General features: G+C 43.2%; 1 protein-coding gene across 1 annotated transcript in view; it reads right to left on the bottom strand.

Moving 5' to 3' along the window:
* LOC133454881 (cylicin-2-like) overlaps positions 1-8,233 on the bottom strand; it is a 121,812-nt gene extending 113,579 nt beyond the window's left edge. The window contains exon 1 of the mRNA XM_061733596.1: positions 8,106-8,233. The gene's annotated coding sequence lies outside the window, so the exon portion shown is untranslated. The remainder of the gene's footprint in view (positions 1-8,105) is intronic.
* Positions 8,234-20,898: the final 12,665 nt, after the last annotated feature.

Genomic DNA, 20,898 nt, shown 5'->3' with positions numbered 1-20,898 from the left:
AGCAACCAAAATATTAACCATTAGCTCCTTTATTTATGACACAACTGTGCATTATATCAGCAAAACAAAACAATCTGAAATGCAAAGTCCTCATTTAGAGATTCAAATGAAAAACATTTCCTAGAAGCCTAATGATGTAAACAAGTCCGGAGGTTAAAAACAAAAAATGTGGTTTTTCTCCCACTAGGGGAGTTTTTACCTGCCATTGTTTATGTAATAACTGCTCGGGGGTCATGTTCTGGGTATGGGTCTCTGGAAAGCGTCTAGAGACAACTCTGTTGTATTAGACGCTATATAAATAAAATTGAATTGAATTGACAAACATTATCACTGTGCAACACTGGCAAAAAATCCAAAGTAGTAAAAAACATCTCCAACCGAGATTAACATGTACAAACACTGTCCAATGAATCATTAACAAACTGAAAAACTACCAAGCATCTGAAAGTTTTATTAATTAACAAAATGCGATATTTAAACCATGTTAGATTCGCTTGCAGTGACGGCCGATCGATCGGGACAACACTACAGGTTCTTTCCTGAATCTGGTGATTCCTCCGATCAATGGTAAGATCGGGTCCTTGCAGCAGCTTTGTGTCCAGGGATGTTCCTTGAAATGATGCAGCACAATCAAACACCACTCTAATCTTCTTTACACACCACGGCTCAGGAACCTTTTTGACTAAAAGAGCGATGAAAGCAAAACATTTGCAAATGTATTTCAGTGAGAGCCATATAATATATTTAAAAAGTGAATTCAACTAAATGTCAGTATAATAATAACAATAACTAGAAAATTTCAGGAAATTTTGATATGGGCATGCCCTACTGCCCATTCGACCCCTCTTGATGCTTTGGTTTGGGGCTGTAGTGATTGTGTTCGGGGTGGTTCTATGTCAGTTTGAGGTGTTTACGGTTGCATTTCATTAATTCCTGTACTTCCAATAGTTATTAATGGGGTGCGCTTTTTGGCGTCTAGCGTCCCCACGGTAACGCTTTTGACTGAGAAAAGTAATGCCCATCGAGGCACGATGGAGACGCATCTAACGATGTATGCCATGTATGGGTGCACGTTGCGGTTCAGGCTACGTTAACGGATAGGTTTTTTTTTCACTGTGGTAAAAAACCCCATCCGAATGAATGGGGCCATTTGAAATTGATTTTGACGTAAAATTTCCTTAAATTGCAGCTTCATGAAATTAGAATATGTCGAAGGCCACAGCGTGCCGAGTCTGGGAACATTTGTACGATGTCTCTACGATAACCTGTTGCCTAGCAACAAGCGTCTAAAGTCAAATGGAAATTAAAAAATAAATAAAAGGTACATTTCGCAAAAACTGTAATAATTAGTATAATGAGGTTGTACGGTCCGTTAGTGCCAATCGGGCCGAGTGTTTGAAAGTTTGAACGATGTCTCTACGATAAAGTTCAGTCGAGCAATAAGCGTCCGAATTTTCGCCTTTCTTTTACTTTTTGGCATCTAGCGTTGTCACGGTAACACTTTTGACTGAGAAAAGTAAAAGTAAAAGTTTCCAGGTTAAAGTATATGAAGTCTGTAGTGACTGGGTCATGTGACCAGTCTGGCTCAGTCTAATCATCAGCAGCTGTGCTCTGGTTGCTAGGGGCAACAACAACCTCGAAATGAGGAATGTTCCGGGTTCGCTTTGAGAAAACCCCAGATTTTGCCTTGTGAAAGTTCTAAAATAACTCTAAAATAAGATTTGTGAGAAAACCATAGCTCCTAGCAGAAAAATAGGGAGACCATGAGAGACACAGAACCCGGCACATTCTGAAAATCTTAATTTTATTCAGAAATTCCTTAAAATGTGTTAGTAACGGCAGTACGAAAACAAAGTGAGATTTTTTTTAAGAAAACTTTTTATCACATTACAGTCAATGGAGACCGAGGCAGGAATTGGCGTGGCTGTTAGCCCCCCCGTTTAAATTTTGTGCATACCCCGCCTGTGAAAGTCACATTTTATGAATCCCAACACCTATGTCTACATTTTGACAAAAACATATTTGTCCAGCTAACGGGACCGCTAACGCGACCACTAACTGAGCCGCTAACGGGATCACTAACCAAGCCGCTAACGGGATCGCTAACGGGACCGCTAACAACCGCTAACGGAACCGCTACGGGGTCGCTAACGGGATCGCTAACGGGACTGCTAACGGGACAGCTAACCAAGCCGCTAACGGGATCACTAACCGAGCCGCTAACGGGATCGCTAACGGGACCGCTAACAACCGCTAACGGAACCGCTGCGGGGTCGCTAACAGAACCGCTAACGGGACCGCTAATGGGACCGCTAATGGGACCGCTAACAGGATCGCTAACAGCACCGCTAACAGGACCGCTAACGGGGTCGCTAACAGAACCGCTAACGGAACCGCTAACGGGACCGCTAACTGGACCGCTAATGGGACCGCTAACAGAACCGCTAACGGGACCACTAACGGGACCGCTAACAGGATCGCTAGCAGGACCGCTAACGGGACCGCTAATGGTACCGCTAACGGGGTCGCTAACAGAACCGCTAACAGACAGGCTAAACACCTGCCATCCCATAATAACACCTACCGTGTATGTATATATGCGTGTGTGTGTGTGTGTGTGTGTGTGTGTGTGTGTGTGTGTGTGTGTGTGTTGGGGTTCAGGTCAGGTTCATTACAGGTTCAGAAGCCTACTATATACAGAGGGAGCGGGAATGACTCAGCAAAGAGAACCTTCTAGAAGCTAGATTTTCGGTTGTGACAAGCCTCAAATCACTCCACTTTGTGATCAAACCGTAGCTCTTGGCAGAAAAACTAAAACATCGTGAGAGACTGAGAACCCAGCAGATTCTGTCAATCTTATTTTTATTCAGATATTCCTTGAAATGTGTTAGTAATGGCAGTTTGAAAACAAAGTGAGATTTTTTTGAAGAAAACTTTTTTTTACATTGCAGACAATGGAGACCGAGGCAGGATTTGGCGTGGCTGTTAGCCCCCCCGTTTAAATTTTGTGCATACCCCCCCCTGTCAAAGTCACATTTTATGAATCTCAACATCTATGTCTACATTCTGACCAAAAATGATCTTATAGCTTTTACGGTTCGGCCGTGAGCTCGAGTTACAAATAAAAATTATGGTAATTTTTTTGAATGTTTCTCTCACTCTAAACAATTAGAACTTCACTCTAGATTTGACAAAAAAGTGATTTCCAGTCCTCGCTTGAGCGCTCATATCTTGAAAAGTACATTTTAGGAAAAAACAGTTTCAGGTTTGGAGAGAGAAGAGAAGTTTTCCTCCGTTTTGAAGTTTGAATGACAGTTCTACATGCAAGTATGAGAAAGATACGTGACTCAGAAAAAAGGTGAATTTTGTCTTTTTTCTCGACATTTTCCCATCCGCTTTGAATGGGGCCATAGAAATACATGGGGAAATGAGTTCCCCATTAGTTTGGAAATTTGGAAATGTTTTTGCACTTCGTGCAAAAACTATTTGTGCCATCGCTCTGAAAATCCACAGGACTGTAGTTAAATTCAGGGCATACAACTTTCTAGATCGGTTCAGAATTTTTCGAGTAACGGTGTGCGAGTGGTGAGGCCCCAAAGTTCTCCCAATGCATTCCGGATGGCGCTAAAAGCGCACGTTTGTGCACGTTGCGGAAAAACGTGCACGCCAATCGCTAATAAAAGTCATAGCACACGATTCCCGCTTAAGGCGCACGTTTCTACGTTTTTACTTTTTGCGTTTTCTCAAAGCTGTTGGAGGAGTAGCGAACCGAAATCTGTCCGGAAAATGAATAATATTAAGAAAAATAAACCCACAGGATAACATCGCCAGAGGCACTCCTCCTCCATTGCAGAGCTATGGAGGAGGAGTGCCTCTTGGCGCAGCCGTGGCACTAACTAGAAAATTTCTGGAAATTTTGATATGGGCATGCCCTAATGCCCATTCGTCCCCTCTCGCTGCTTTGGTTTGGGGCTGTAGTGGTTGTGTTTGAGGTGGTTCTATGTCAGTTTGAGGTGTTTACGGTTGTATTGCATTCAATCCTGTGCTCCCAAGAGTAAATAATGGTGCGCGCTTTTTTGCTTCTAGCGTCCCCACGGTAACGCTTTTGAGTGAGAAAAGTAATGCCCATCGAGGCACGATGGAGACACACCTAATGATGTATGCCATGCATGGGTGCACGTTCCGGTTCAGGCTACGTTAACGTATAGGTTTTTTTTTCACCATGGTAAAAAACCCCATCTGAATGAATGGGGCCATTTGGCATGGATTTTGCCAAAAAAAATTCCTTAAATCACAGTTTCATGAAATTTGAATATGTTTACGTCCACAGCGTGCCGAGTCGGGAAACATTTGTACGATGTCTCTACGATTACCTGTTGCCTAGCAACAAGCATCCAAATTCAAACGGGAAAAAATAAATAAATGAAAGGTCAATATCGCAAAAACTGTAATAATTGGCAAAATGAGGTTGTACTGTGCGTTTGTGCCAATCGGGCCGAGTGATTGAAAGTTTGAACGATGTCTCTACAATAAAGTTCGGCCGAGCAATAAGCGTCCGAATTTTCGCCTTTTTTGTTGCTTTTTGGCAACTAGCGTTGCCACGGTAACCCCTATTACTGAGAAAAGTAATGCCCATCGAGGCACGATGGAGACGCATCCAACGATGTATGGCATGCATGGGTGCATGTTGCGGTTCGGGCCGTATTAACGGACGAAAAAAAGTGCGGAATAATAATAAGAAAAGGGAAATCTTTTCTGTATACCATAATATCGCCTTCATTTTCATGTTTTTCCTCATTTTTTCAGGGGTGTTTTATTTTTTGGGGATTTTTTTTTCCACATCAGAGCGGGGTCATGCTGTACACCCGCTGGTGTGACGTGACTTTTGCGACTTTAGCTTGTTAGCAAAATGCTAGCAACATTGCCCTTTGGGCCATTCTGGACGATTGCAATATGGTCATGCCATTACTTGGCATGCCCATAATAAGGAAGAGAAGGGAAACCTTTTCTGTATACTAATATATCGCCTTAATTTTTCAGGTTTTTCGGGCCGTGTTGTATTTTTTGGGGATTTTTTTTTCCACATCAGAGCGGGGTCATGCTGTACACCCGCTGGTGCGCAGTGGGACTTTTGCGACTTTAGCTTGTTAGCAAAATGCTAGCAACATTGCCATTTGGGCCATTCTGGACGATTGCAATATGGTCATGCCACTACTTGGCATGCCCATAAATAGACAATTTCCTCGCAGAAATTTCGAGAGTGCCACGGCGGGCTGCTGCACATTTGTGTACATTATTGCATTTTGCAAGCAATAAAGGTGAATGACTCACATATCGGCCAATCAGAAGAAGGGGCGGGGTTAATTTGCACCAATGAAGGTCAAGGACTCGATACAGAGTCTGATGACACCACCCATGACTCTCTATGTCAAACCATTCAAAAGATATTGGACTATAACATATCGGCCAATCAGAAGAAGGGGCGGGGCTAATTTGCACCAATGAAGGTCAAGGACTTGATACTGAGTCCTATGACACCACCCATGACTCTCTATGTCAAACCATTCAAAAGATATTGGACTATAACATATCGGCCAATCAGAAGAAGAGGCGGGGCTAATTTGTATATATATAATATACAAATGTAAATATTTATATGTATAATAATAATAAGAATATACATTTATATCCCATGAACCGGTTCCCAGCAGGACTGTTGATCATCTAAGGTCAAAAGGTCAGGGTTCAGATTTCTCCATTTTCCAGGTTATAGTATATGAAGTCTTTACTGACCGGGTCATGTGACCAGTCCTGGGTCAGCCTAATCAGTCAACAGCTGTGCTCTGGTTGCCCCGGCAACAAGAACCTCGACATGAGGAAGGTTCCGGGTTCGCTTTGAGAAAACCCCAGCTTTTGCCTTGTGAAAGTTCTCAAATAACTCTGATTTGTGAGAAAACCGTAGCTCCTAGCAGAAAGATAAAGACATCGTGAGAGACACAGAACCCGGCACATTCTGACAATCTTAATTTTATCCAGATATTCTTTAAAATGTGTGAGTAACGGCAGTACGAAAACAAAGTGAGATTTTTTTTAAGAAAACTTTTTATCACATTACAGTCAATGGAGACCGAGGCAGGAATTGGCGTGGCTGTTAGCCCCCCCGTTAAAATTTTGTGCATACCCCGCCTGTGAAAGTCACATATTATGAATCCCAACACCTATGTCTACATTTTGACAAAAAAATATTTGTCCAGCTAACGGAACCACTAACGGGACCGCTAACGGGATCGCTAACGGGACCGCTAACCGAGCCGCTAACGGGATCAGTAACCGAGCCGCTAACGGGATCGCTAACGGGACCGCTAACAACCGCTAACGGAACCGCTACGTGAGCGGATGCGTGAGTAACGGCAGTTTGAAAACAAAGTGAGATTTTTTTGAAGAAAACTTTTGTTTACATTGACCAAAAATGATTTGTCTAGCTTTTACTTTTATTTTTTTTTACTGTCTCTCGCACTCTAGAAAATGACACTCGCACTCTAGATTTGACAAAAAAGTGATTTCCAGGCCTGGCTTGAGTGCTCATATCTTGAAAAGTGTACATCTTAGGAAAAAACTGTTTCAGGTTTGGAGAGAGAAGAGAAGTTTTCCTGCGTTTTGAAGTTTGAATGACATTTCTACGTGCAAGTATGAGAAAGTTAGGTGACTCAGAAAAAAGGTGAATTTTTGGCTTTTTTTTTGTCAACTTTCTCCCATCCGCTTTGAATGGGGAGGAGTGCCTCTGGCGCAGCCAGAGGCACTAACTAGACACAAAATTCCCTGGAAATTTTGAACTGCCACGGGACTACTGCCGGATGATTGCGATTTTGATGACATTTCCTATATCAAACCATTCAAAAGTTATTGCAGAAAGAAGGAACTATCACATATCGACCAATCAGAAGAAGGGCCGGGGCTAATTTGCACCAATGAAGGTCAAGGACTCAATACAGAGTCCGATGACACCACCCACAACTCTCTATCAAACCATTCAAAAGTTATAGCATTTATTCTGGGTTATTTGCTGTGTGCGTGCGTGCGTGTGTGCGTGCGTGCGTGCGTGCGTGCGAGTGTGTGTGTGTGTGTGTGTGTGGAGGGGGTGGGGGGGCAGTGTCAGGTTCAGTACTAGAGAAAAAAAAAAGGGTTCAGTACTATAGGGGGGGGGGGGGGGGGGGTGACTCAGCACACAGAACAGAAAAAAACCGAATTCAGACAATCTTAATTTTATTCAGATATTCCTTGCGGGGGCCGGGCGAAGCGCCGGGTGAGGCGCTGGGCGAGGCACAAAGTGGGGCGCTGGTTTTTGCGCAGAGCGAAGCGACCGGTGTACAGAGCGAGATGGCAGTCTGGAAGTCAGGCTCTGTTGAAGGGGCTGACTGGACAGACTGCCACCGGGATGGCTGAGTCTGTGTTGGATGGAGAGGAGGATAGTGTAATGGAGGAGGATTTGTTTAAACTTGCTGCAAAGAGGAAAACACCAGAATCTGCAGTTGACAGTGAAAATGTCTAAAAAAGACCCCCTCTGAGTTAGAGGAAAACACACAGGACACACTCAGCTCATGTTTGCAATCTCTCCTTTGCAATAGTTCGCTTTCGGGAAATTTGTTTAACGCCAAAGAAGAAAGTGAGGGGGCACAGTGACTGAAGTAAGAGTTCAGGGACTGCATACCACTTATTGGCAAATGACAAAATCTGAAACTAGCACATCCCCCTGTGCTTCCTGTAAGTCTAAGTGTAACCAGAGCTTTCGGTGAAGCCTAAAGGTTTTGTGCTTGATGCAAAATACAAAACTTCTTACTCCAAAAAAGGCTCTGTGATGAAGATTTTCTTTTCTTTGGAGAAAGATTGTGGATTCTTGTAACTGATGGAACATTCTAGGTAAAATCTGCAAATAAACTCAGGTCAGACAGTTTCAGACGGTCGACCAACTCAAATATAAAACTATATTTGAGTTGGTCGACAGTCTGAGACTGAGTTCAAATATAAGACTACATTTGAGTTGGTGGACGTATCGAAAGGAAAAATGAGGAACGCTTCACGAATTTGCGTATCGTCCTTGCGCCTACCTGAGGTCCATCTTCCCTGTTCCAAATTGTTCCAAGACACACGAGGCTGTTACCGTCTTTGACGAGATCAACCCTCCCTACGTTTCTTTTCTTATTGATCCGATCTTACAAACCGTCTCTGATAAAACGGTTAAAAGTGCCACATTAATACATTTGTCAGGGTTTCCTGCCTCGTATCACCCAGCGGACGGAGGATTGCATGATGTCCAAAGTGCTGCTGTGCCTTCACCCCATTGATGGCAAAATAGTAAACAGCTAGATAAGCTCAAAGAGCGAACAAATTATTCACGTAGATCTCATGCAATAGTTGGTCGGTGATTGTGTAAAACCTACAAGTTGGCAAGATTAAAACAGAGGAGAGGGCACTTAACGTGGACATTGGTCTACGTGCACAGTCCTACACTTGAAAACAACTGATGCCGTGGCAAATCTTTGGGTCACCTTAAGACAGGCACTTGTTATTGATGTCTTTATTGACTCTGAATGAGAACCCCGTGTGAGAGGAAGCTGCCTCAAGGTCACTCAAGGTCACAGACATTGAAATCGCACCAGTGCTGCTTTCAGCTTCATCTGCATTCAGAGGAGTTTCAGCGGGATTGACGGTGTCAAAGGGAATAATTAAGTATTGATTTAGGACTATCTGTCTGACTATCTGTATCTGTCTCTGACAAAAAATAACTGCTGGTCGGGGTGCTAGTAAAGCTACTTGAAGGTACAGAATGTCGAATGGCGTATTTTATTTAAGTATTGTATCTTAACCTGTGGAACAAAACTTAACACTCATGTCTGTGTTCATAGGACTTTTTTCCCCCTCCTAATAATTAGTTCTCATTTTGGGCCTTTTTGCTTTCTTAGTTTTCATTTTTTTTGTTATTAATTTTAGTTGGGCTAAGTGCAATATTTAACAGTGCCTTAGTGGCCGCCGGTTTGGGGGAAGTTATCGCACTAACATTTAGTGACCCCTTTTGTTTTTTGTGTGCTTATATTTTGATTGCTGTGCAAACCCAACATTGAGAACGTTTGAGTGATTCCTTAGAGTGCAGTGGCGTTGTTACTCTACTTAACACAATAATACCGGACATTCTAATCCCCAAGCTATCAACCCTGGGGCTAATACCACCCACCTGGGGCTCCCACCACCCACCTGGGGCTCCCACCACCCACCTGGGGCTCCCACCACCCACCTGGGGCTCCCAACACCCACCTGGGGCTCCCACCACCCACCTGGGGCTCCCACCACCCACCTGGGGCTCCCAACACCCACCTGGGGCTCCCACCACCCACCTGGGGCTCCCAACACCCACCTGGGGCTCCCACCACCCACCTGGGGCTCCCAACACCCACCTGGGGCTCCCAGCACCCACCTGGGGCTCCCAACACCCACCTGGGGCTCCCACCACCCACCTGGGGCTCCCAACACCCACCTGGGGCTCCCAACACCCACCTGGGGCTCCCAACACCCACCTGGGGCTCCCACCACCCACCTGGGGCTCCCAACACCCACCTGGGGCTCCCACCACCCACCTGGGGCTCCCAACACCCACCTGGGGCTCCCACCACCCACCTGGGGCTCCCAACACCCACCTGGGGCTCCCACCACCCACCTGGGGCTCCCACCACCCACCTGGGGCTCAGCACTGGCTCTCCTCAGGGCTGTGTGCTGGGCCCACTACTGTACTCGCTCTACACATCGGACTGCTGCCCCGCCCACCCAGAGAACATCATTGTGAAGTTTGCTGATGACACAACGGTGGTGGGGCTGATCACAGGGGGAAACGAGGCGGCCTACAGAGATGAGGTCCTTAAACTTGGTGAGTGGTGTGCACTGAACAACCTGGCACTGAACAACCTGGCACTGACCACCACCAAAACCAAGGAACTCATCCTGGATTTCAGGCGGAACAGAGCCGCCCCCGTCCCCTTGCACATCAACGGTGATTGTGTGGAGCAAGTGCAGTCCTTCAAGTTCCTGGGCGTCCACATCACTGCAGACCTCTCCTGGTCTGTCAACACCACTGCACTGGTGAAGAAGGCTCAGCAGCGGCTGCACTTCCTGAGGGGGAAGGAAGGACAACCTGAACACACAGCTGCTGGTGACCTTCTACCTTCTACCGTTCCACCATAGAGAGCTGCTGACCTTCTACCTTCTACCTTCTACTGTTCCACCATAGAGAGCTGCTGACCTTCTACCTTCTACCGGTCCACCATAGAGAGCTGCTGACCTTCTACCTTCTACCGGTCCACCATTGAGAGCCTGCTGACCTCAGACGGTCGACCAACTCAAATATAAGACTATATTTGAGTTGGTGGACGTATCCAAAGGAAAAATGAGGAACGCTTCACCAATTTGCGTATCGTCCTTGCGCCTACCTGAGGTCCATCTTCCCTGTTCCAAATTGTTCCAAGACACACGAGGCTGTTACCGTCTTTGACGAGATCAACCCTCCCTACGTTTCTTTTCTTATTGATCCGATCTTACAAACCGTCTCTGTTAAAACAGTTAAAGGTGCCACATTAATACATTTGTCAGGGTTTCCTGCCTCGTATCACCCGGCGGACGGAGGATTGCATGATGTCCAAAGTGCTGCTGTGCCTTCACCCCATTGATGGCAAAATAGTAAACAGCTAGATAAGCTCAAAGAGCGAACACATTATTTACGTAGATCTCATGCAATAGTTGGTCGGTGATTGTGTAAAACCTACAAGTTGGCAAGATTAAAACAGAGGAGAGGGCACTTAACGTGGACATTGGTCTACGTGCACAGTCCTACACTTGAAAACAACTGATGCCGTGGCAAATCTTTGGGTGTCCTTGAGACAGGCACTTGTTATTGATGTCTTTATTGGCTTCAGCCATGGGGCCAAAAGACTTTTCTTTAAGTTGTGACATGATACAGGTGTGTACCGATTTTCGTGCATGTACATCAAACCGTATTGTGGGGCTTGAGGCACAAAGTTTTCTAGGCGGCGCTGTTGAGCCATTTTGCCACGCCCATTAATGCAAACCATTAAATATCAAATGTTTCACCAGGCCTGGCTTGCGTGCAAAATTTGGCGATTTTTGGGGCACATTTAGGGGGAAAAAAGGCCCTCCTTTCGTTGAAAAAATAAAAAAGAAAGAAAGAAAAAAATAATAATCGGTACAGATACAATAGGGCCTTCGCACTGTCAGTGCTCGGGCCCTAATAATATTTTAATTATCTTACAAATACGATATCTATTGTAAATCTGTCAATACTGGCTAACATTTAGCACAACAGCACCAGGGGCCTCATCTATAAAGCTTGCTTGCGCAGAAAAAGCGCCTGAAAGTTGCGGAAGCCGCCTTCTACGCAAATCCTTGGATCTAAAAAGAAAAAACTAACCGAAAAATCAGCTTATCTTTACGGCAACTCGGACCCTACCGTAAGAATTTACTTAAGACACGGGGAACTGGCGACGCAGGCTGTGAGGTGGTGAAATGAAGCCAGATTCATGTCATACTCTTATATCAACAACAACATATATCAGACTTAAAATAATAAAATAATAAAATAAAATAAAATAGCGCTGATCGTGTCCCTCTGTGTGTGAAGCTCAGTCAGTCAGGACTCTGGTGCTGCTGGAGCTGCAGCCTCTTCTTCACCCACCGCTTTAGGACAGAACAAATGAGGGGCTGCGTTTAGGGAGCCCCACGGAGCCCCTAAAGGGACTCAGATTTTTTTTCATATATATGAGTTTTACGCGCGCGTGAAACCTTTACGTGCAGGTGTATGGTGCCTAAATTATGGCCCCGCGTTAAAACGACGCAGAGCCTACGGCGTAGGGTACGCGGCGACGCGCAACTACGCCGTAGGCTCTGCGTTGGTGACGCAGAACCATAAACCCGCCCTGAGCCGCTCTGAGGGGAGACGGAGGGGAGGAGGGGGAGCGGGGGGTGAAGCGGGGCTGCGGGGCTGTCCTCGTATCGCTTTCATACAGTGTCTTGATAATTTGCAATTTAAGGCTGAGCCTACCGCTAGTTTTTAAACTTTAAAAAGTAAGGGGAAAAAAACATGATTTTGAAAAGACGGGGGGACGTGTCCCCCTGTTGCGCCGGGGAACTCACGGCGTTTAGCGCAGCAACGGCGTGCTGCCACTCACTCGCTTTATTTTATATACTATTTATATACTTATTCTAACTTTTACTGTGACCACCAAATAATGTGGTTTTCCTGTCCTCCACATCATCTACAGCATCTAGGTCTCCGTGAAAGTCAGTGTCACGGTGGCTGCTACTTCTCATTCATTCTGACGCCAAACCATGGATCTGCGCCTAACAGGCTGCAGAAAGCCACTGCGCATGCTCAGCAGGCTCATCCATATGCATTTATGGGCGTGTAGAGGGCGGGATTAGAGGCGGATTCAGCTGCGCAGGTCTGTGATTCATAAAGGAACGTTGCGTGCAAATCTGCGTGCACATGGTTTTATTGATCCGGATTTTTTTTTGCGCCCGGCATTTTCGGCTTTTGAGCGTACGTGCACTTTTAGTATGAATCCTACGCAGTCCATTTTAAATGAGGCCCCAGGCCTGTTGTTGTTAGTCTCTTTGAATAAAAGTGTCTGGTAAGTGTAATGTAAAGTAATGCGATGCTAAAACTGGAAGGGTAGTAAGGCAGGAAGTGCACCAATCTCATTAGTTAGAATGCTAGCTGCTATTTAGCAAAACTGTATCTAAATGCTAACTTTAGGAAGAGTTAGTGCAGCACACTTGTGCTAAAATTCCAACTTAATGGAGCAGGAGTTTCCCCTGTTGTGCAACAGGTTAGCTTTAGCTGATCAGTTATCGAAGGATATTAATAATTTTATTAATAATTATTAATAATTAATAAAGTCGACTAATTTATCAAATTGAATTATCCAAATGATAATAATTCTCGTATGGGGCACCACCCCGGGGCCTTAATCCAGGGAAATGATAACTTTTACAGCAGAATATCAGTCTCAAGAGTTTAGGATTATTCTGCAGAACAGTAAATCTTACTATCACTTACAGAATAGCAATTGAAGGGTGAGATCCGAGCACTGACTCTGTCAAAACAATCAATTGTGACCAAAATTTTATGAAACAACACACAAACTCATTAAAAATCAATCAGAATTTATTTACATACGGGTGTCAAAAGATGGTAAACGCAACACCCCAAATAAGTCCTGATGGCACACTACATTAACATAGAACCATTGAACTAACAGGAAAAACTACAACAAAACAAAATGAAATGAAACTTAAACGTTAAATGCATGGAAGGTAAAAGGAAACAAAGCAATAGTAAATATGATATCAACGAACGTCTACGGTTCAAACATGGCTGCCAAAGATGGCTGTGGTATTTAAAGATGGCGGGGCTTCTGTGGTATTTAAAGATGGCGGAGCCCTCTTTAAACGTAACTGGCGGAAGATGTCGCCACAATAACGAACACAATAATGATAATGTACAGTAATACGCATACAGTAATCTCATTAAACATAAATTCAGCTTTACACCGTTCTAAATGACTGATCACCCAAACACAACCTCACGTCTCCTCTGGATTCTGGATCTGGCTGCGGGTTCTGTCGGTGCTGATCAGGGTTCTGCCGGGGTTCTTTACTCGGAGCTTTCAGTCCAAGCAGTCTCTCGTCTCTCTCTCTTCTCCTTCGACTCTCAAATAAAAAGACAGGGGTGCAGCGTGCAGCAGCCGGGCGGTCCCGCCCTGGTCAACAGGAACAGGAGTTTGAGTTCCGCGGGCTTCGTGACGTCACCAGCCCCTGGCCAGTGATTGGGTGCTCGCCGCTTTTGGGCTTGGGGGCAGTTTTACTGTAAGAGACAGTCCCCCCCCTCCAGGACTCGCAGGACCCTGGTTTCCTAGGCTCCACTGTGTCCGACCCCCTCAGGTGTCATAAACCTCAGGGAGTCTGTTCTCTGGTCTTTGGACTGGCAGAAACCCTGCTGGTTTTATGGGGTTCCACTGTGTCTGACCTCCCCAGGTGTCGTAAACCTTATAGGCTAGTGACAATGCCCCAAAAAATTTGACATACCCCTACCGGGGGTAGAACAAAACCTAACAATGTTTTTCCTCATCTCTAAGGTGTCCCATATATGAAATGGATTCTTAGGTTAAAATATTTTACTGCAAACATTGTTAAATTGATACATATTGTTATGCACCCCAAACCTAAAAAAGAACCAAAATACAGTCTGGCCGTATGGGAGTTAAGATATATAAACTCATGTAGATTAATAACAGAAGCTCTGACAGCTTTGAAACTTGACATAATTGTGGTCAGGAAGTTGCTTTACCTATTAGAAAAACCTGGATGTGAATATCTTGATGTGTGTTACATATAAAGACCTTTGAACACTTTTCCAAAATAAGCGGACATGCAAAAAAAGAATATCTATGCAGAATGTTCTCATTTACTTTTTAGTTGCCTGGCCAGGAATTGTCATAGAAACACATATCATGGCTTGTTGGAAATATGGGGTTGTGCTGAATCCAGTGATACCAAATATGTAAAGATACCATGCATAGGCAATGTGGTACATCAATAAATGTATGAGGTGTCCCAAATTAAAGAAAGTGAAAGATTGAAATAATCAAGCCTCCACAGCTGACCAATTCAATATTGCTGCAAACTAAGCAGGTAACTTGCAGATATATATATGATGCATTAAATTAATTATACACTCATATGACACCTTTTTATCCATACTTGAGATAACACTTTAATTATGGATACATGTACTGTCATTTATGATGGCTTGTTGGAATCTGTGGTTATGCTGAATCCAGCAATACCAAATATGTAAATAGCATGCATAATCATCAATCACTAAATATAAAACTGTCCCAAATAAAGGAATATGTTGCATTAAATAGCAATGCAACATATTCTGTACTGTACTGTACTACACTGTACTGTACTGTGTGACATCACCGGGGGATGCGTCTAGCTAATGCAAAAAAAGAATATCTATGCAGAATGTTCTCATTTACATTTTAGTTGCCTGGCCAGGAATTGTCATAGAAACACATATCATGGCTTGTTGGAAATATGGGGTTGTGCTGAATCCAGTGATACCAAATATGTAAAGATTTACATATTTGGTATCACTACATAGGCAGTGTGGTACATCAATCAATGTATGAAGTGTCCAAAATGAAAGAATACCGAAACATTGACATATTCAGTGTCCAGTCCCAAGCCCATAATCAATGGTGAGAATGCTGACCAATTCAATGTTACTGCAACATAAGTCACCTGAGGTAAGCACTACTCTTTATTTATGATACATAAAAAAATTGTATATTTCATTATGGAAACAAATATCCAGTAGACTTAGGTTAAATTGAAATAGAACACCTTTATTAAAATATTTAAATCCACTTGAATTTATTTTTGGTCAAGTCATTACTGCATAATGGAAAATAATTATGTCTTTTCTCTAAACTAGCAGAGGGCAGTAAAGCCTGTACTGCTTACTTAACTTCCCTGAGTGTGATCTTTGATTAAAGTGTTGTAGTCTGTAGTGAGCTAGCTAGCTAGTTAGGCTACTTGGTGGATCCAGCTATAGCTATCTACATCATTGTCTTCATGTATCCAGAGAAAAGGCACCAGTTTGCAACCTTCAAGGATATGAAAACATCAGCAGGAGTTAGTGTATCTAGACAGATTCACATGGATTCAGATGTGCTCTTTCGAGGGTTACTCGCTGTCTCCAAAGAGAGGTGGCCATGGAGACTGTGAGGTCTCATGGACTCGCTGCTGTCCCACCCTCTTTGTTTTATGATGATGGAAGCATGAGGAAGACAACAAAAGCTGACCTTACTAAGAAACTGGAGTCAGTCGTTGGAGAGACGCAACAACTGCCCAGTGTTAAAGAACCTTCAGGATATCTCATCGATGGTATGGCTCTTCTGCAGAGTCTCCATGATTCAGGCTTTCAGAAATTCAATGACGTGGGTGAGTGTATCTGGAATAAGATCACAATGTTAATGGGAAAGGAAGGAATCAGCTGTGTTGTTTTAGGGCCTGATTTACTAAAGGTTTGCGTGCGTAAAAACGTGTGCAAACTTGACATCACCCGCAAACCAATGTGCAAGCTGATCTACTAACAGCGTGCAAAGAGGACTGCGCCTCTCAAATGAGCAAAATAGCACACGCTATTCATTTAGTACTTTTGCCCTGATGAATAATCAATATGGGGCGTACCCGCCAGAAAGCGCTAAATACTGGGAGGGGAAAATGCAAATATGTTCATTTACCACACGCAATGAGATTTACCAAGCCTGAAAGTTATTGCGGGGATTGTGATTGCGTCTGTATTTAATACGTTCGAAAGGAAGGTGCTAATCTTCCCAGCATTACGCACCCATGGCTGCTGTTATTGTGGTGTTGTGCCGTATTCAGCACCCCTGCCGTGAAAAGCACCCCCTCATACACACTCACACAAACACATACTTAGGAGTTTATATTATATATATTTACAAATATTATGGAAGACAACACAGTAAGCAGGCTATTAATTAATGACATCAATAACCATTTACCCGATTTTTGTTATCTGTGACTGTGATTGTGGGAAAGTATGACTATTGTGGAATCCATGAGCGCATTTAAACATGAATAATTAACACAAAACTGGACGCTAAACAGAACGTGACACGGAATGAGAATATCATTTTTGTCATTGTGTGTACGTTGTCATTTTTAGTAAATTAAACATGAGCATTTAGTCCTTTTTGACATTTACTCGTGAATAAGAGATCTGTGGGTAATATATGTCGACGAGGGGGTGCTTTTCACGGCAGGGGTGCTGAATACGGCACAACACCACTAATATTTCTAACTCCAACTCGTCAAATTTCATTTTGCGCTTGCGAATATCCTGCTTTCCATCCAGACTCTCCATGGCGCAAACCGTAAGACACGCAACACCTCATTTAAATACTGCGGTTTGCGCCTGTTATCAATTGCGCGAGCATTCTTAGTTGATCACCCGCAAAACACACAACAACAGCACATGCAAACTTTTTCAGTGCACACGCAATTTAGTACTCTTTATTTAGGATCTTAGTAAATCAGGCCCTTAGTGTTTCACATACCTGAGGACAGAGATGGACAGAGTACTCGACCCCAGTACTTGAGTAAGAGTACAAATACTACTGGTCAAAATTTACTCAGTTACAAGTAAAAGTAGCTCAGTCAAAATATTACTCGATTAAGAGTAGAAAAGTACTTGCTTTTAAAGGTACTTAAGTATCCAAAAGTAAATGCTTTTAAATTTACTTTAATTAAAAGTAAGAGTAAGAGTAAATTTCTTATTTTCCACATCAGTAAATTACTATATTTTTTCTAAATTAATTTAAGGATCTTTTAACTCTTGTTTCTGAGAATTCGATGTTGAGTTGTTGAAAGCAGAGAGGTAGTTCTGCTTCGGCAGACACAATAAACATTTGAAAATAAATGTCTGTGGTTTGTCTGTGCCCTCGTTTTTTACTCGGTCGAACTCAAACATTGAGTTAAGATACGGCCAAGGATTTAGTGAAAGTCCCTGCTCCGAGTCCGGCTCATTATCAGACTCAGACGACTCAGCCGTTTGTCTTTCTTCTCCTGACGCAGGCGTAGCCATTGTTGCGGCTCTGTCTTGACTTGTTGCGGCTCTGTCTTGACAAACGCAGGCTACTTTGGCGGTATCGTTTGAGGAGGCTTGACGTATTTCCGCTTTACGTACATCCCAGTGGAGAGCGTGCACTGTGATAGGTCTCCTCCTTTGACAAAAACAGCTTGTGTCCAATAGGATTTTAGGGAAGAAGAAAAAAGAGCAGACCTGAAAGTAACGAGTACTTTTCAGCCTTCCTAGAAATTTACTCGAGTAAAAGTAAAAATATTTGTCTTGGAAATGTATTCAAGTAAGAGTAATAAGTACCAAAGAAATCTAATACTCAAGTAAAGTACAAATCCTCTGGATATGTACTTAAGTACAGTACTCAAGTAAATTTACTCCGGTACTGTCCACCACTGTCTGAGGATCAGTGGGAACAAGGCTGCTCTATGTAGCTTTGTCAGCAATTACATCACTCGTACTGGGCAACAGATAATCTTTTCAGAGAACACAGTCATATTGGTAGGTGGCTTTGAAAATGGTGAGGAGGTCAAGAGGGTTAGCAAATCAGGTGTTGACTGCTTGACAGATCTTTACATTGACCAGGAGGTTGTGTGATACCACAAGCAGCTTATACAGAATTGGAAAGACCACTGCCTTCACAAGACTGAAGACCCATCTGACTGAATTAAAGGAAATGGCCAAGTTTGGACTGTCTGGAAGCCTAGAGGAAGCTTTGCCTTTGGCAAGAAAGTATGCCCTCCTACTGTATGGCCAAAAGAAAAAGGAGAATGGCCGTCCTTGCACCAACCTAGATGAGCTGAAGTACATAGTGGCATCTACCACAGATTCTTCAGCAGCAGATCTACCCCCAACAGAAGATGCCTTCCAGCAACATGTATTAAGAGCCTTATATCAAACAGCAGTGTGGCGTAACAACCACCTGGCCAAGCCTCATCTCTGGAACCCAGTTGGTAGAGGATGGAGGCTCAGACAAGATGGGTCCATTGAACCCGTCATGTGCCAGAATGCACCAGCACCTAAAGAGGTTTGAGACATCACCCACCTGTAGTGTAAAGATGGAAACTGCAATAATACCAGCAAATGCCAGTGTCTTTCAGTGGGCTTGACTTGCACTGAGTTTTGCTCTTGCTCTTTCCAAGACTGCCCAAATATGACCCACTTTGTCACTGATGATAATGTGGATGAGTGACAGTGATGGCTACCAAAAGCAGCCAATGAAAAACACCAGCCAAAGAGCTGGGGAGTTCAGCGTGAGGAGAGGGCTCATTCCTCCTCAGAGTGTTTTGTTTGATGAACATTTGTTTAATTTGAGACGGTAATTTTATTTGTACTGTGTGAAGTTTAGTTAGTTTTATTAAAATGATCATCAAGGCCAAACTACAATCCTGTCACCTTGTCTCCCGTGTGTGTTATTGCTGAGCCGTAAGCCTTAGCTAGACTCATCCCCCGGTGATGTCACACAGTACAGTACAGTGTAGTACAGTACAGTACAGAATATGTTGCATTGCTATTTAATGCAACATATTCCTTTATTTGGGACAGTTTTATATTTAGTGATTGATGATTATGCATGCTATTTACATATTTGGTATTGCTGGATTCAGCATAACCACATATTCCAACAAGCCATCATATATGACAGTACATGTATCCATAATTAGATTGTTATCTCAAGTATGGATAAAAGGTGTCATATGAGTGTATAATTAATTTAATGCATCATATATATATCTGCAAGTTACCTGCTTAGTTTGCAGCAATATTGAATTGGTCAGCTGTGGAGGCTTGATTATTTCAATCTTTCACTTTCTTTAATTTGGGACACCTCATACATTTATTGATGTACCACATTGCCTATGCATGGTATCTTTACATATTTGGTGTCACTGGATTCAGCACAACCCCATCTTTCCAACAAGCCATGATATGTGTTTCTATGACAATTCCTGGCCAGGCAACTAAAAAGTAAATGAGAACATTCTGCATAGATATTCTTTTTTTGCATGTCCGCTTATTTTGGAAAAGTGTTCAAAGGTCTTTATATGTAACACACATCAAGATATTCACATCCAGGTTTTTCTAATAGGTAAAGCAACTTCCTGACCACAATTATGTCAAGTTTCAAAGCTGTCAGAGCTTCTGTTATTAATCTACATGAGTTTATATATCTTAACTCCCATACGGCCAGACTGTATTTTGGTTCTTTTTTAGGTTTGGGGTGCATAACAATATGTATCAATTTAACAATGTTTGCAGTAAAATATTTTAACCTAAGAATCCATTTCATATATGGGACACCTTAGAGATGAGGAAAAACATTGTTAGGTTTTGTTCTACCCCCGGTAGGGGTATCTCGAAAACTAAAGCCCTTTTTGACAGTTTGTCACTAGCCTATTAGTCCTGGCTCCGGGACTTTCGCTGGTTTTACTTTGATCTGAAGCCATGCAGCGGGGGTCATAAACTGACCATCTCGAGCCAGGCCGTGGGGGTCATAAACTGACCAGGAGGTTAGCAGCAGGGGTCATAAAACTCTGGCTTCAGGAAGAAGGACCAAAGTCTGGCTTTACTGGTCTTCATAATCCTGAAATTGTTCATATACATTTATAACAGTCCACATGATCACTGGATGTGGTCCAACACCCCTACTAAGATTGCTATTTATAGCAAGTGAAGCATTAAATTCACCAACCTCATAGGCTATGTTATTTACCACAGCTGCACCTAAAGCTAACATTGGGAGGCTCATATGATGGGAAGATCGCTTCCCTTATGGGATCTCATGTATTAACATCATGAGATCACTATTTACAAACAACTGAACCTAAATCCTGACATTGGGAGGCTAATATGGACGGAAATTCACCAATTTTGTAGGTTACACCCTAACATGCTAACATTGGGAGGCTAATGCAGCATCAACTCATGGCTGCACTAAACATCAGGGACGTGCAGAGACATTTGGAGGGGCAGGTGCTGAAATTTAAAAAGGGACACATGGAACACGACTTTAACACTTTCCAACAATTACTTTGTTACATGTGTTACTTTGTTACATTACAATACAAAACGCTGTTGTGTTTTGTATTGTAATACTTGCTCTGAACTTCTTAAACCTTACCCACGACAAATACCCCAGATTATAATAACAAACTAAAACTAAT

Source organism: Cololabis saira, chromosome 11 (assembly GCF_033807715.1).
Source record: "Cololabis saira isolate AMF1-May2022 chromosome 11, fColSai1.1, whole genome shotgun sequence".
NCBI lineage: Eukaryota > Metazoa > Chordata > Actinopteri > Beloniformes > Belonidae > Cololabis > Cololabis saira.
Note: the sequence above shows the minus strand (reverse complement) of the source record. Positions and strands in the feature narration are given on the sequence as shown.